At 38.0% G+C, this 13,283-nt stretch overlaps 1 protein-coding gene, 1 long non-coding RNA gene and 1 pseudogene across 4 annotated transcripts in view; 1 reads left to right on the top strand and 2 right to left on the bottom strand.

Annotated features, from left to right (window-relative positions):
• LOC141572234 (uncharacterized) overlaps positions 1-10,142 on the bottom strand; it is a 78,962-nt gene extending 68,820 nt beyond the window's left edge. For all 3 annotated transcript variants that reach the window (XR_012497510.1, XR_012497512.1, XR_012497511.1), the window contains exon 1: positions 10,001-10,142. This is a non-coding gene — a long non-coding RNA (uncharacterized LOC141572234). The remainder of the gene's footprint in view (positions 1-10,000) is intronic.
• On the bottom strand, positions 3,166-10,001 carry LOC141572233 (peptidyl-tRNA hydrolase 2, mitochondrial-like; annotated as a pseudogene).
• A 36-nt stretch (positions 10,143-10,178) lies between the features above and the next one.
• Positions 10,179-13,283, top strand: part of RNF141 (ring finger protein 141) — a 31,783-nt gene continuing 28,678 nt past the window's right edge. Inside the window, exon 1 of the mRNA XM_074335995.1 lies at positions 10,179-10,322. The gene's annotated coding sequence lies outside the window, so the exon portion shown is untranslated. The remainder of the gene's footprint in view (positions 10,323-13,283) is intronic.

The raw sequence follows: 13,283 nt of genomic DNA, 5'->3' as shown, positions 1-13,283 counted from the left end.
TAAGATAGAACCTGCTCCTTGAAAAAAAGTAACCCTCCTGGTTTATCTGGAAGCAGGAGACTCAAATGTGCTCACAAGCAAGTGTGATCACTTTCCATATGGCATTAGGTTTTTTTCCACTGCTCTTAGTTTAAGTCCACTCGAGTGAGTGCTATCATTATCTTCCAGTGGGCACACTGACCACTTCTGCTGGTTTCTTCCTTTCCCACCAAGCACCATGACTATTTTCTCTAGGTATCACCACAGCTACCAGGTACCATTGCCTCTACTAAGCACTGCTCCTATATCTTCTGGGAACTGCCATACTCAAAAGGCAGCAATGACTGCCAGACTCTGCTCCTGCTTCCTAGGTAATATACCTGTTTGCACCTACTAAGTAACAATGCAACTTCTCTAAATGATGACTTGTCCACTAGAAACTGCTGCCTTTTCCTCCAGCAACCACAAAGTTCTCTAGATGCTGCCATCTCTGCCAAGTACTATTGTAGTTGCTGTTGCCTAACACCAGCACGGATGCACTGGAATCCTTGAAGTAGCAAAGCTTAGAAATCCGTATAGATAGGCTTGCCAGATTTAGCAAAACAAACATCAGGAAGTCAAATTAAATTTGAATTTCAGTATGCTAAATGAAACAAGTTAGACAGAGAAAGACAAATGCCATATGATCTCACTTATTTGTGGAATCTAAATAAAAAAATAAGCAAACAAACGAAACAGAAACAGACTCAGATACAAAGAACTAATTGATGTTTGCCAGATTCGGGAGGGAGGTTAGGGGGCTGGGTAAAAAGGTAAAAGAATTAAGAAGTACAAATCAGTAGTTACAAAATAGTCATGAGGATGAGAAATACAGCACAGGGAGAAAAAAGTACAGCATAGGGAATATAATTAATAATATTATAAATATGTACAGTGCCAGATGGGTACTGGACTGATTGGGAGTATCACTTTATAAATTATATGCATGTCTGACCATTGCATTATACACCTGAAACTAATATAAAATAATGTTGATATCAACTATAATTGAAAAAAAATTATTTTCAGGTAAACAACAAATAATATTTTAATGTATGTCCTGTATATTTATGTGAAGTGATATTTGGGGCATACTTAATATTAAGAAATCACTTTCTGTTTACCTGAAATTCAAATTTAGCTGGGTGTCATGTATTTTATCTAGCAACCTTAATGTAGGACAAGAGGAGAACTAGAGTTCTTCTTTCTCCATTTGTGATTAACGCCATTAAAAATGGACCAAAGCAGTAGTTAGCATAACCTAATACGCTGTCTGCTTAGTGCAAAAAGCTTTTTCAGTTTTTATTAACATCCCTCTATAAATCTGGGACTTAGACTTGATTCCACAGGAACTGGATAATGGACAAAAATTTTGTCAAAATTACCTCACTCCATCCTACTCCCCATCCCATGACTAAGGCTTTATTACATGGTCAATCATAATGGCCTGACTTTTTTTCCCTTCAGATGAGTTCTCTCCCTCAGGAGGTAAGAAAAAAAAAGAGCAACAGAGGGGGAACTTATCTTTACCAGATGTTAAAACATATTATAAAACCCCTGTAATCAAAACAACATAGCACTAGTACATGAAAAAACAGACCAATGTAACAGAATAGACATCTCAAATCAACTTAAGTGCATGTGAAAATTTAATATATGTTAAAAGGTGACAAATAAGATTGGAGGGGGAAAGATGGGCTAAATGCTGTTGGAATAACTGGAGAACCATTTAGTAAAAAGCATAAAATCAGATCTACCTTTCATATAATATGCCAGGATAAATTATAAATGGAGCAAAGATTTAAATGTAATAAACAAAAACTTATAACTACTGGAAGAAAACACAGGTGAATTCCTTTATAACCTAAAAGTAAGGAAAATTTTCCTAACTATGACACAAAATCCAGAAGCAATAAACACATGATTGGTATCTTTCTGAAGACTAGACTACATATTTAGTTTGATGAATTTGACTACATAAAAATTTAAAAGTTTGTGTGGCCAAAAATTCCCATTAAGCCAAGTCAAAAGACAAATTATAAACTGGAAAAAGTTATCTGAAATTTGAAACATAGACAAAGGGCTAATGTATTTAATATATGAAGAGCTCTTAAACATTCTATTTTTTAAAATAGACCCAGTAGGGGGAATGAACAAAAGGTAAGAACAGACAATCACAACAAAAATGAAAACGATATATAAGAAAGATGCTCAATATCACTCATAATAAGAAAAACTAAAACTAATCTCTGACATGCTACTTCCATTAGATTGCCACAAATATAAAAATATGACAACATATTCTTTCTGGTCCAGGTGCAGAGTAATGATCACTCTCATACATTACTGCTGAGAGCAATTAGAGAGCAATTTGGTAATATCTGGCAAAAAAAGAAAAAAAGTGAAGTTATTTATACAAAAGATCATATACTGTTGAATTCTCTGGGTAATAACAACCCAAATGTCCATCAAAAGGGGTCTGGTTGAATAAACTATGGTAAATCCGTATGTTGGAATTCTATGTAGTTGTCAAAAAAAATGAGGTAAATCTCTATTTACTAATTACTCTGATATGGAGTGATCTCTAGGATATCTTATTAAGTGAAAAATGAGGAAGTTACAGAATACTACACTTTGCGTAAGAATGGGGTGGGAAATGCAAACATATTCTTTTATTTTTGTATTTACTTATATTTGCAAAAATCCTGGAAAGACCAAAATATTTAAATATAGGCATCAGGAGGTAACAAGGTAGAGGATTGGGAATGGACAGGATACTTAGCCAAATATGCCTGTTATATAGTTCTGACTTTGGTAACAGAAAATTTTTACATTTCAAACGTAAAATTAAATTTAAGAAGCATTCCTGAAAATAAAAAACTGAGAAACTACTAAAAAAGAATTATTTCAAGGGACAATAATATAGTATTTTGACTCTACATCCTTAGTAATATATGTTCTAAGAACAGAATAGTCAGAACGAGTAAACTTCATTCAGTAACCTAATAGTCAATAATAATATTGTATTACTTTGAATCTATTTTCTATATCTTATAATGTAAATAAAAATGTTATTAGGGATTAAGATTTTCAATGTAAGATTAAAAAGATACAAATATAAAATCAAAGTTAACTTTAAAATCTTGTAATATTAAATTTTAATTAGGAATATCAGTATGAACTCTAGATTGTTGCTTTCTTTTCAAATATATATATTCTGTATATCGGTCCACAGAAAAGAACAATAAGTGATGACAATCCAATAGCACTGAATACATGTAGCAGGTAGATTGTGGTCTCTAAATACCATTGACCAGTGAAAAAATTCAGAACTCCTTTTAGGAATGACTAGTTCCAGGTCTAGAGCAAGAAATATGGAAGATAAGCCAGAGACCAGAACTTAAGGCAGCTATCAAAGTCTTGTCAAAAAAGACAATATGATATGGTTACCATTGGCAAAAAATGGGACTATAAAAACACCAAAAGTAATAAGTGCAATTGAACATATATATAAAACTCATGAATTTATAATTACACTAAAAAAGTTAAAATTCCACACATTGGACACGACTGTAAATAACTAGGTACCAACTCCTTAAAAGGAAAGAATTCTGCATTTCTCCTGCCTTTCCAGTATGGACAGTATTTCAAAGTAACCAAATAGCCCTGGTTCATAAGGAAAAGCTTTTTACAGAATGACATTAATAAATAGGTAATTTGGAAATTGCCATTCTATAAACCTAGTAAAACTGATTCAAACTACCATTACAATAGGCAAAACTATTAGATGAAATATTGATTAGAACCCCAGTGTTCAGTCTTAAAGTCAGACCAGCAGATACTGTGGGCCTCCTGATGTGATGCAACATGCAGCACACAGCACCACCTATGAGGTATTCTTGCTAGAACAGACAAACCTGAATCAATCAAGCCTCTAAAGCCAAACCACATTTAGGAAATATGGGGAGAAAAGGAAGAAGGTAGGTGACACCACAAGGAAGAAAACAGATAAATTCAGAATGTAGGGATTTATCCAATAGTAGTCTATACAACAATTAACCCAGTGTGATAGATAGTCTTTATGTATCAATGTGGCTAGACTTTAGTCCCTAGTTATTCAATCAAACACTAAAGGTTGCTATGAAGGTACTATGTAAATGTAATTGTAGTCTATAAACAATTGATTTCAAATAAAGATTATCCTAGATAATCCAGATGGGTCTGATTCATTCCATTGAAAGAATCTAAGAGCAGAACTGAGGCTTCACAGAAGAAGAAATTCTACGTGTGCATAGTAGTTTCAGTTCATTGCCCATGAGTTCCAGCCTGCCCTTTCTTGGCTGCTTCTAGTCCTTGTTTTCATGTAGAAGAGTGATGATAAATTGACCTGGGTTCTGCTCTCTCAGAGTAGTCTGGGTCATTTCCTATTGGTCTGTCTGTCTGGCAACAAGGACCGTAACGACCAAGGTGGATAGCTCCCAGGATTGGAGCAAGTACTCTATGTTGTTCCTGAGCTTCCTCACTTCATTTCCCCTGGCCCTGTCAGTAGGCATTGGATTGCTCTTTCCTTGCTTTATATATGAGAACGTTAAGGTTTAAGTCGTGCATTTGCATGAGGAGAAACATGACTTCTTTGATCTGGAGTTATTAGGCCTAGCTGGCTTAGAAAAAAAACAGACTTCGATGGAAGTGTTTAAAGGAGCAGAAATGGCTAACTGGTAGTAGTAAAACATTTGTATGAAATGAACTGACAGCTAGGGAAGAAAATGTTAACTTGTCTCGTAGCTAAAAAGATTGTCAGGGAAGTGGATTTCTCTGGTTTCAGTAAGGGAGGAAGTGTTCAAAGAAAAAGCAGAGCATGGCAGAGGAGTTGTTGTCAGGAAATGGGAATTCCTGAGGCCCAAATGAGAGGCAGAGCGGAAGCTAGTCGGAGGTGGGTGAAGAGGAGGTATGCCAAAGGAAATTTGGCCATAAAGAGTTGCACTGAGATCAGTGATCATGAAACATAGTGATGAAGGATTGTGGGGGAGGGTGCGGGAGGGGGCTTGGACTGACATAACAACAATGGGGGTAGGTAATATACAGAACTGACTCTCCCCAAGATCCAGATAGATCTTAGGGGCAATGGTGTGGTAAAATCATCCATTTACAACGGGTTCCCAAACACTGGGGTCCATTTTGTTGACCTGCTCTGGCCTAATATTGAATGGTGTAGACTTAATAAAGATAATATTTAAAGGTGCTTGTTCTGGCAGCAAGAAACAAAATGGACTGAATAAATACATTTCAGGATAAGTTGATCAGTTAAGATGATATTATATGAGATAACATGGAACTTAGACTGAGATTATAGTATGGAATGGGTAAAATAGGGTAAACTCAATAGAACTATAGTGCAGTATCTAAAACCTAAGGTTCTAAAATCAGACAGTGGATTTGAATCCCTCCTCTGTCGTTTATGAACTATGTGAACTTGGGCAAGTTATTTCACCTCTCTGGGACTGTTTTCTCTTCTGCAAAATTAAGATGATATTAGTATCTGTCTTTAACATTTATCTTTTAGAATCATTGTGAGGCTTACATGATATAATAAATATAGGACACTTACAGTGCCTAGCACACACTACATAAGAACTCAAAATAGAGATAAAAAAAATTAAACGAGGAGAAATTTCAAAGAAAGTACAGGACACCATGACAGGATGCTTTAGGAGACAGAAAGAAATCTCTTCATAAGAGCTGGCCTTGAAGACCAGAAGGAATACTTAAGCATTTTGATATGGAAATTATTGAGTTCAGGTGCCATTACTGCGGTACATTCCTTTCTATGGGAGATAGTCTATGTAAATATGGAAGTACAGGATTGGAACACCAATGAAAGATAACAATTGGTAATGTTGATTTGGCAATCATCTGAATACAGGTGATAATTGAAGCTATTGAGTGCATGAGCTCTCCAAATGTTTAAAAATAAAAGCAGAGGTCTAAGGACAGAGTTTGAGAAGCAGCCAGAAAGGAGAATCCTGGAAGATAATGAAGCCTTAATCTTAACTGCAATCTTAATTGCAAGCGACCCATTGTTCATCTGTATTCTACACTGATATAATTGTATGTAGTAGGGTATTATGAGGAAAAGCAGGCGAGTAGTAGCCAGGAAATCTGGATCCTAACCCAGTTTAGTTAACTTTCTCTGTAGTCCTTAGGTGAATCACTTCCCATCTTTGGATCTTAGTTTCCTCATCTATAAAAGAAAAATGTTGGATTAGGCAGTTCTTTCAACTTTATGATTTTATGAATTACAACAGGAAGTTAGAAATATTTACAATCCACAGCCACTAAAAGCCTTCCTCACATATTCCCACAGTCTCGTCACAGATGTTTAGTGACCTTACAGAAAGCGGGAGGCATTGGACATACTTTCCTAGAAAAATATCATTTCAAAAGTCTCTCAAATTTCTCTGGTCTTCACTACAGGGCTGTGTTTACTACAATTTTATTGAAGCGTTTGTGTTTTAACTGGAAAATACCTATATAAACTATGAAAATCTGAATACACATTACAAATTGCAAGATTCATTACAAAAGGATCCTTCTTATAAAAGGATTAACTCAGTGGTTTTTTCTTCCATAACTTTTACTATTTATATTTATGATTTCCTACAAACATTTTTCGTACTTTTTTTAATATAAGAAAAACAAAGGTTTCCCTATCCAGCTACAAAAAAAACTTCATAACTCCATTTCCAAAGAGAATTTCTAATCTCTTCTACTATTGCTTTTATGATCATCCTTATTACTGTCTTATTCTGTTTACATTCTAGTTAATTCATTATGCTTGTGCAAAATTAAGAAAAAAGCTGTAGAAATGAGAAGGAACTATCTAGAGATGTCAATAATACTAATTTAATGCTCATTTTAAATTTGTCTTGTAGTCTCTCCTATAGTCCAATCCTCACTACATTTTCCATAAGGTATGAAAAGGAGTAATGGCCCTATTTTTATAAAATTGAAGGCAATCTGTAGAGTGATTTTCCTGACTCCAAGACTCAGATTAGGCTGAAATAGAAGGCCTTTTAAAATTTAAATAGATATGTCTTTCCCCCTCAACTTTATTGAGGTATAATTGGTACTCAATAAACTACATGATAAAAGTTTAAAATTTGAGAAGTTTTGACATATTTATACACCTGTGAAACCATCACTATAATCAAGAAAATGAACATATCCATCAAACCAAAGAGTTTCCTCCTGACCCTTTGTGATACCACCCTCCCACCCATCTCCACCCCTACTTTTCCACTCCATCCCCCATCCCCAAGCAACCACTGATCTGCTTTTTGTCACTAGTTTGGCTTTTCTATCAGTGGAATCGCACGATACATATTTGAAGAGGGATCTGGCTTCTTTGACTCAGAATAATTATTTTGAGATCCATCCATGTTGTTGAGTGTTATCAATCATTCATTCCTTGTTATTGCTGAGTAGGATTCCACTGTGTGAATATACCACAATTCGTATTCCATTTACCTGTTGATGGACACTTGGGTTGTTTAGTTTGAGCCTATTACAAATAATGCTACTATGAATATTTATTGAATATTTATGTACAAGTCTTTGTGGGTAAGCACCTAGGTGTATGTTTAGCTTTTTTAAAAAGGCCAAACTGTTTTCCAAAATAGTTGTATCATTTTACATTCCCAACATGTTGTATATGAGGATTCCAGTTGTTTCACATCCTTGCCAATACTTTTTAAAGTTAAACAGATGATCAGTCTTTTTAATTTTAGCCATTCTAGTGATTAGGGTGTGCAGTGATGTCTCACTGTGCCTCTAATTTGCATTCCCTAGTGATAATGATGTTGAGCATCTTTTCATGTGCTTATTTTGTCATCCATATATCTTCTTTGGAGAAGTATCTTGAAATCAGGTAGCTCAAGTCACTCAACTTTGCTTTTCTTTTTCATTATTTGGGGGGTAGGGAGAGATAAGTTCAGCTCTTATTGTTAAATTTAACAGTTTCAAATGCTTGTGATGATGGGACTGTCATCATACAAAGTTCCACTTACTAAAATTTCAGGTAATCAGGAATTTTTTCAATTAGGTCTGCTGGTCCTAGCCCAATTCCTAGGACAGTCTGAGACCCTGGAATCTGAGTACAACCAGCATCTTGGATTAAATTTATAGTCAGTCCTAGCATTTTCGTGTGGGTCAGTAATTCAGCCAGAGTTTCTTCATCAGCGGCTTTGACTGCCACTTTGGGTTGGCCACAGTACTCCCACTGTTTGAACAATTCAGGGTTTCTCCTTTGAATTTGCTTGTAGGCAGAAACAGCAGCATGAGAACACTGGGCAACCACTTTCCCTTTTCTCATCTTTCCGTCATTTCGAACCACAAGAATCATTTTGTACTACCTAGTCTCTCCTAAGATACTTGTTTCAGTTCCAGTCCCTCTGTCTGTCTCACTCACTAAGCTTCTGGGGATTGTCCTGAAGTGTACGCGGAGGCCCCAGCCCAGACATATGCCACAAGCAACTCGGACAGCCAAGCTGAGTACTCCAGGATGAGCCAAATACTCCATAACCAAGGATTTAGAGAGCATCTAGAGCACCTTTCCTCGGACACTTGTGTCTTTGAGTTCTTCACTTCTGAATAGCGAGCACCTCAACTTTGCTTTTCTTGATCAAAGTTTTGGCTACTCTAGGTCCTGTGTATATCCATATAAAATTAGAAGTAGCTTGATAGTTTCCACAAAGGAATCTAAGATTGTTACTGGACTTGCCTTTAAATCTAGATCAATTCAGATAATTGTACTGACTAGAACCTCCAATACTACATTTAACTGAAGGCAATTTTTACAAAGTAATATTCCTGACTCCCAGGCCCAGATTAGGCTCACCTACAGGACCTTGTTGAATTTAATTCAAATATTCATCAAATGTTCAAAAATTGAACAATTATTGCATTCCAGGCTCTGTTCTGGTTGTCAGGGAGACAATTCTCAGTACACTCTCCACGAGGTATAAAAAAGGAGTACACAACAGACATGAACCTGGTCCTGATGAACCATCTTACCATCTTACTGAGGCATTTTAGAACAAGAATTAAAAGCACAGGCTGTGTTCAGTTGGCTTGAATTTGAATCTGGCTCTGCCCCTTAGTGGTTGGTTGACCTTGGAAAACTTAATTCATTTTCCTAAGACTGTTTCTCCATCTGTAAAATGAAGGTATTAATAATACCTACCTCATAGGATCGCTGTGAGGATTAAACGAATTAATCCCTTTAAAATACTTAGAACAGGACTTGGCACATAGTAAAGGGCTTAATAAATATGATCTACTAATTATTAGAGGGTAGGATTAGTTCTTCACAGGGTAAATCTACAAAGGACTGGGGAAGGACAGGTATGGAAACATTAACAAGCATAAAAAGTTAATTTAGCTGCTAAGTATAGAGGCAATAGTGTCAGCCATACCTAGGCTTAAAACCTTGCTCCACTGTTTATTAGCTGTGTGACTTTGAGTAAACTACTTAAACAAGTGCAATGCCTGTAAAGTGTTTAGTGTCTTATTTGGCACACAACAAATGCTTAGTGGATAGTAATTGTTGACTGTGGATGTCCTGCAAAGCCATAATATCGCCAACCTGTGTTGGTAATAATAGCTGCCATTTATCAGGACTTACCATTTCGGACTCTGTACTACTTAATGTCCATATAGTCTCTTTTATGCTTCTTATCTAGCTACGTCTAGAGCATAATCGGCCCCATTTCATGGTAAGAAACCAGATATTCTTTGTGTAACTATAACCAGTGGGAGGCCGGAGGCCTAATAAGTGGTGGCTTGCAATCCAACCTTTGACCAAACCAGGGTTTGCAAAGTGGTCTTTGTCACCAGCTGGGCCTTCGACGGCTTCTTGGAGATGGCACCAGGAGAGGCAGCAGGTGGCCAGGCCGTTCCCACGGCCACCCCATGGAGTCCCTACCTGGAGGAGCCTGCCAGGGGAGGCCTCTCCCGCCGCCACTTAGGCACGTCTCCTTCCTTGGCCTTCGCTGCCACCTTCCCTCTCAGATGGCCTCCGGCGCTCGGGCCTCGAAGATCTTCTGGAGAAGCCTTGCCAGAGAGCAGAGCAGAGCGCTCGGGAGGAAGGTTGGGCACTGTCTCCAGGCAACGCGCCGGGGGCAGGGCTGCTGCGTCACGGAGGTGCGACCCGGTCGCCGGGCTGAGGTACGTTGCCGCCTGTAGATCTGAGCGGCTGGCTGAGGCGGCGCCGGTGCCGCCCGGAAGCGCGATGCCTTGAAACTGAGGTGAGCTGCGCAGGGCTGTCCTTTCGTTGTTTCCCTATGTGCCTGCTCCACGACCGTCACGCGGGGGGTAGAACACCAGCCAGGCCTCCACTGCAGAGCCGGGCTTCAGTGGGGAGACAGGCCTCGCCCCGCCGCCCTATCTAGGCCTCGGCTTAGGGCGCGGGACGGCTAAGAAGGCGCTGCGGGGGAGGGACGCACCCAGCGGTTTCCAGTGGCCCGGGCGGGGCGGGGGTGCGGGCGGGGGGCGGTGACTTGTCCCGTTTGGTGGGTGGATCTGAGGGACCTGAAGGGAGTTTTTCCTCCTCGAGCCCCGAGCCGCTTTTGAATGTTGCCGCGGGCGTAGTCTGTCGGCGGGCGGAAGTCGCTGTTGGTTACAAGCTCCACGTCCTAGGGCGCTTGAGAGGGGCTGAGGCGGCCAGGGTGGCCAGTGGGTTTAGTAAACACACTGGTGCTGTTAAAAACCAGCCCCGCCGCACCGGTTACCCCAGGTTAGAAACCCTGTGCCTGGAACAATAGCTCAGAACCGGCCAAGTCGATCTGCTTAGCTTCGCTGGCCCTCCATTTCTAAGTTAGTTTAGGCTGCCCCCCTTCTCAAAGGCTGTGCCTTGTTGAACCAACTACCTTAAGACCCAGATGAGACAGAGCATTTCCTTGCTAATAATTGTAGTAATGATTTCTGGAAAGGAAGCCTGTTGTGTTGGCTTTGGAAATTATTTCTTCTGTTCTTTGTATTGTTACAAAAAGTGGACTTATTATTATTCAAATTGATCCCCAGCTCCTTTATTTCAGTTGCAGTGAACGTCCATATTCTGCCCCTCTCCTATTTCATGGTGCCAAGTGGTGTGAGTTCTTTCCTCTGGCGTGTTTTGTAAAGCTGCCTATGGTTTTCAATTCTGAGATCTTATGCATAAAGTTATTTTTCTCCACTCCCCTCCGCCCATTCTTCTTGCTATAAATTGAGATCTGTCCATTCAGAATTGCATCTGGGGCATGAGGTGCCGCGGACCAACCATACTAAATTAGTGAGTCGCCTCTGTATCGAAGTCGCCGCTCTAAGAAGTGGTGCTTTCTGAATTCAAAACTCAAAAATAGCATGGATTTTTCTTCTTGCCTTTGATGCTGCCAGGCTGCTGTTTCTAAATGTTTTCCTCCAGAATATGATTGTGTATTAACAAAATACGTTCTTTGTCGTTTGGTGTGAGTGAACTTTATATTTGATGTGTGTAACCCGATCCTTCTTAGTTCACATCTAAACAGGTAACACTTTCCTTACCCTTCTCCCAAAAAATCAGGGAAGGTCCAGAGAGGATTCTTACGAGTCTACTTAGTGTATTTTTCCAAATATGAAATGTACTTAGTAAACACACTGGTGCTAACAGAAATCTGTATTCTTAATCTGCAAGCACTATCTTTTTGTAGTTTTTCTTTTTATAAACAAATTTTTCTGATTAAGATCTTTGAGCCCAGAACAGGCATTCTAGACTGTATAGTGACTATGTCTGGTTTAATTGTTTCATTATGTATCTTTATAACTGCTGTTGATTTCTTGTCTTGCAGAACAGCTATTATCTGCTTACAGATCTAGAGTTTGAGTAAGCAATGAGTAATAAAATATCCTTAGGGACCTAGTTTTTAGTAGGTTTTAATCACCGATGTTAATAAAGTTTGACCTCATGATGAAAATAGTTGATTACTTCAATTATAAACATGTTTTGTAAGTAAAATAGTTGATACACTATTTCATGGAGAGCAGGTTTCAGAGAGATTTTGTAAATACTTGTGAACTAGTCAGTCATCTTGTTGCACTTTCAGGCTTTTCAACTCTGCTTTCATCCTTTTATGAATGGATATGATTTAAATTTTCATGGAGGTTTTTGGGTTTGGGTTTGGGGGTTGTTGGGTTTTTTGGTTTTCGTTTTTGTTTTTTGCCTTATTACCCATGAGGTGATTTTATATCTTTATAAAGAATATTTGAACTACAACAATTCATTTGTTAGAAAAAGAAGTGATCAAGTGTATGTTACCACCCACTAGAGAATGAGGCATTTTTGGAATCCTTGATATTCTTATGAGTTTCAAAATAACAGTTGTTCTTTATTTTTTTAAAAAAACCTTCAAATGTTTTTTGAAAGCACATTGTTATCCTGTTAGAAAGGACTAAATTATAGGTGGCACAATAGTATAAAAGCTGCTCGTTTTTGAGAAATCTTGACCAGAGATTTGTCTTTTGCTGAATCCTATGTGAGTGGTTTGTATGTTATATTCCTATGCAATACTATTGTTCCATGATCTAGAGGGACGTACTTTGCTAATATCAAATAATGAGTATCCCTCAATTTACATATACATTAGTCGAATGATATAGTTTTACAATTTTATATCTTTTCTTCCATATATATTTTTTTGACTTCAGCTTCTCTCTAAGTTAGTATTAGTAAATAATTGGATAGGTTAACAAGAGTCAAAAGAATACTAAATGAATAATAATTTTTTTTAAAAACTGTCAACAATATTTTCTGTATCCATTTATAAACATTTATTGTGTGCTTATGTACTGTGTTTCCCTGAAAATAAGACCGGGTCTTACATTAATTTTTGCTCCAAAAGACGCATTAGGGCTTATATTCAGGGGATGTCATCCTGAAAAATTATGCTAGGGCTTATTTTCCGGTTAGGTCTTATTTTCGGGAAAACACGGTATCTACCAGAAGAGAGAACACAACTGCTATGTTCAAGAAGCTCACAGAGGAGCGTGGTCAACTGACCTAGCTGATGATATGTGCTATGATAGAAGAATATGCAAAGTCACCAACAACGGACATGGAAAAACCTGTGGTGGGTGACTAGAGTGTGGCCTCAACAGATTATTTTTGTGAACATACACTCTTGGGTATGGTTTTATATTGCATACACATCACAGAGTCATATTTTTATGTTAGTGATGACATTAACATTTATCAT

The sequence above is a fragment of the Rhinolophus sinicus genome, linkage group LG06 (assembly GCF_036562045.2).
Source record: "Rhinolophus sinicus isolate RSC01 linkage group LG06, ASM3656204v1, whole genome shotgun sequence".
Taxonomy (NCBI): Eukaryota; Metazoa; Chordata; class Mammalia; order Chiroptera; family Rhinolophidae; genus Rhinolophus; species Rhinolophus sinicus.
The sequence above is the reverse complement of the archived record's forward strand: the minus strand, read 5'-3'. Positions and strand labels throughout refer to the sequence as shown.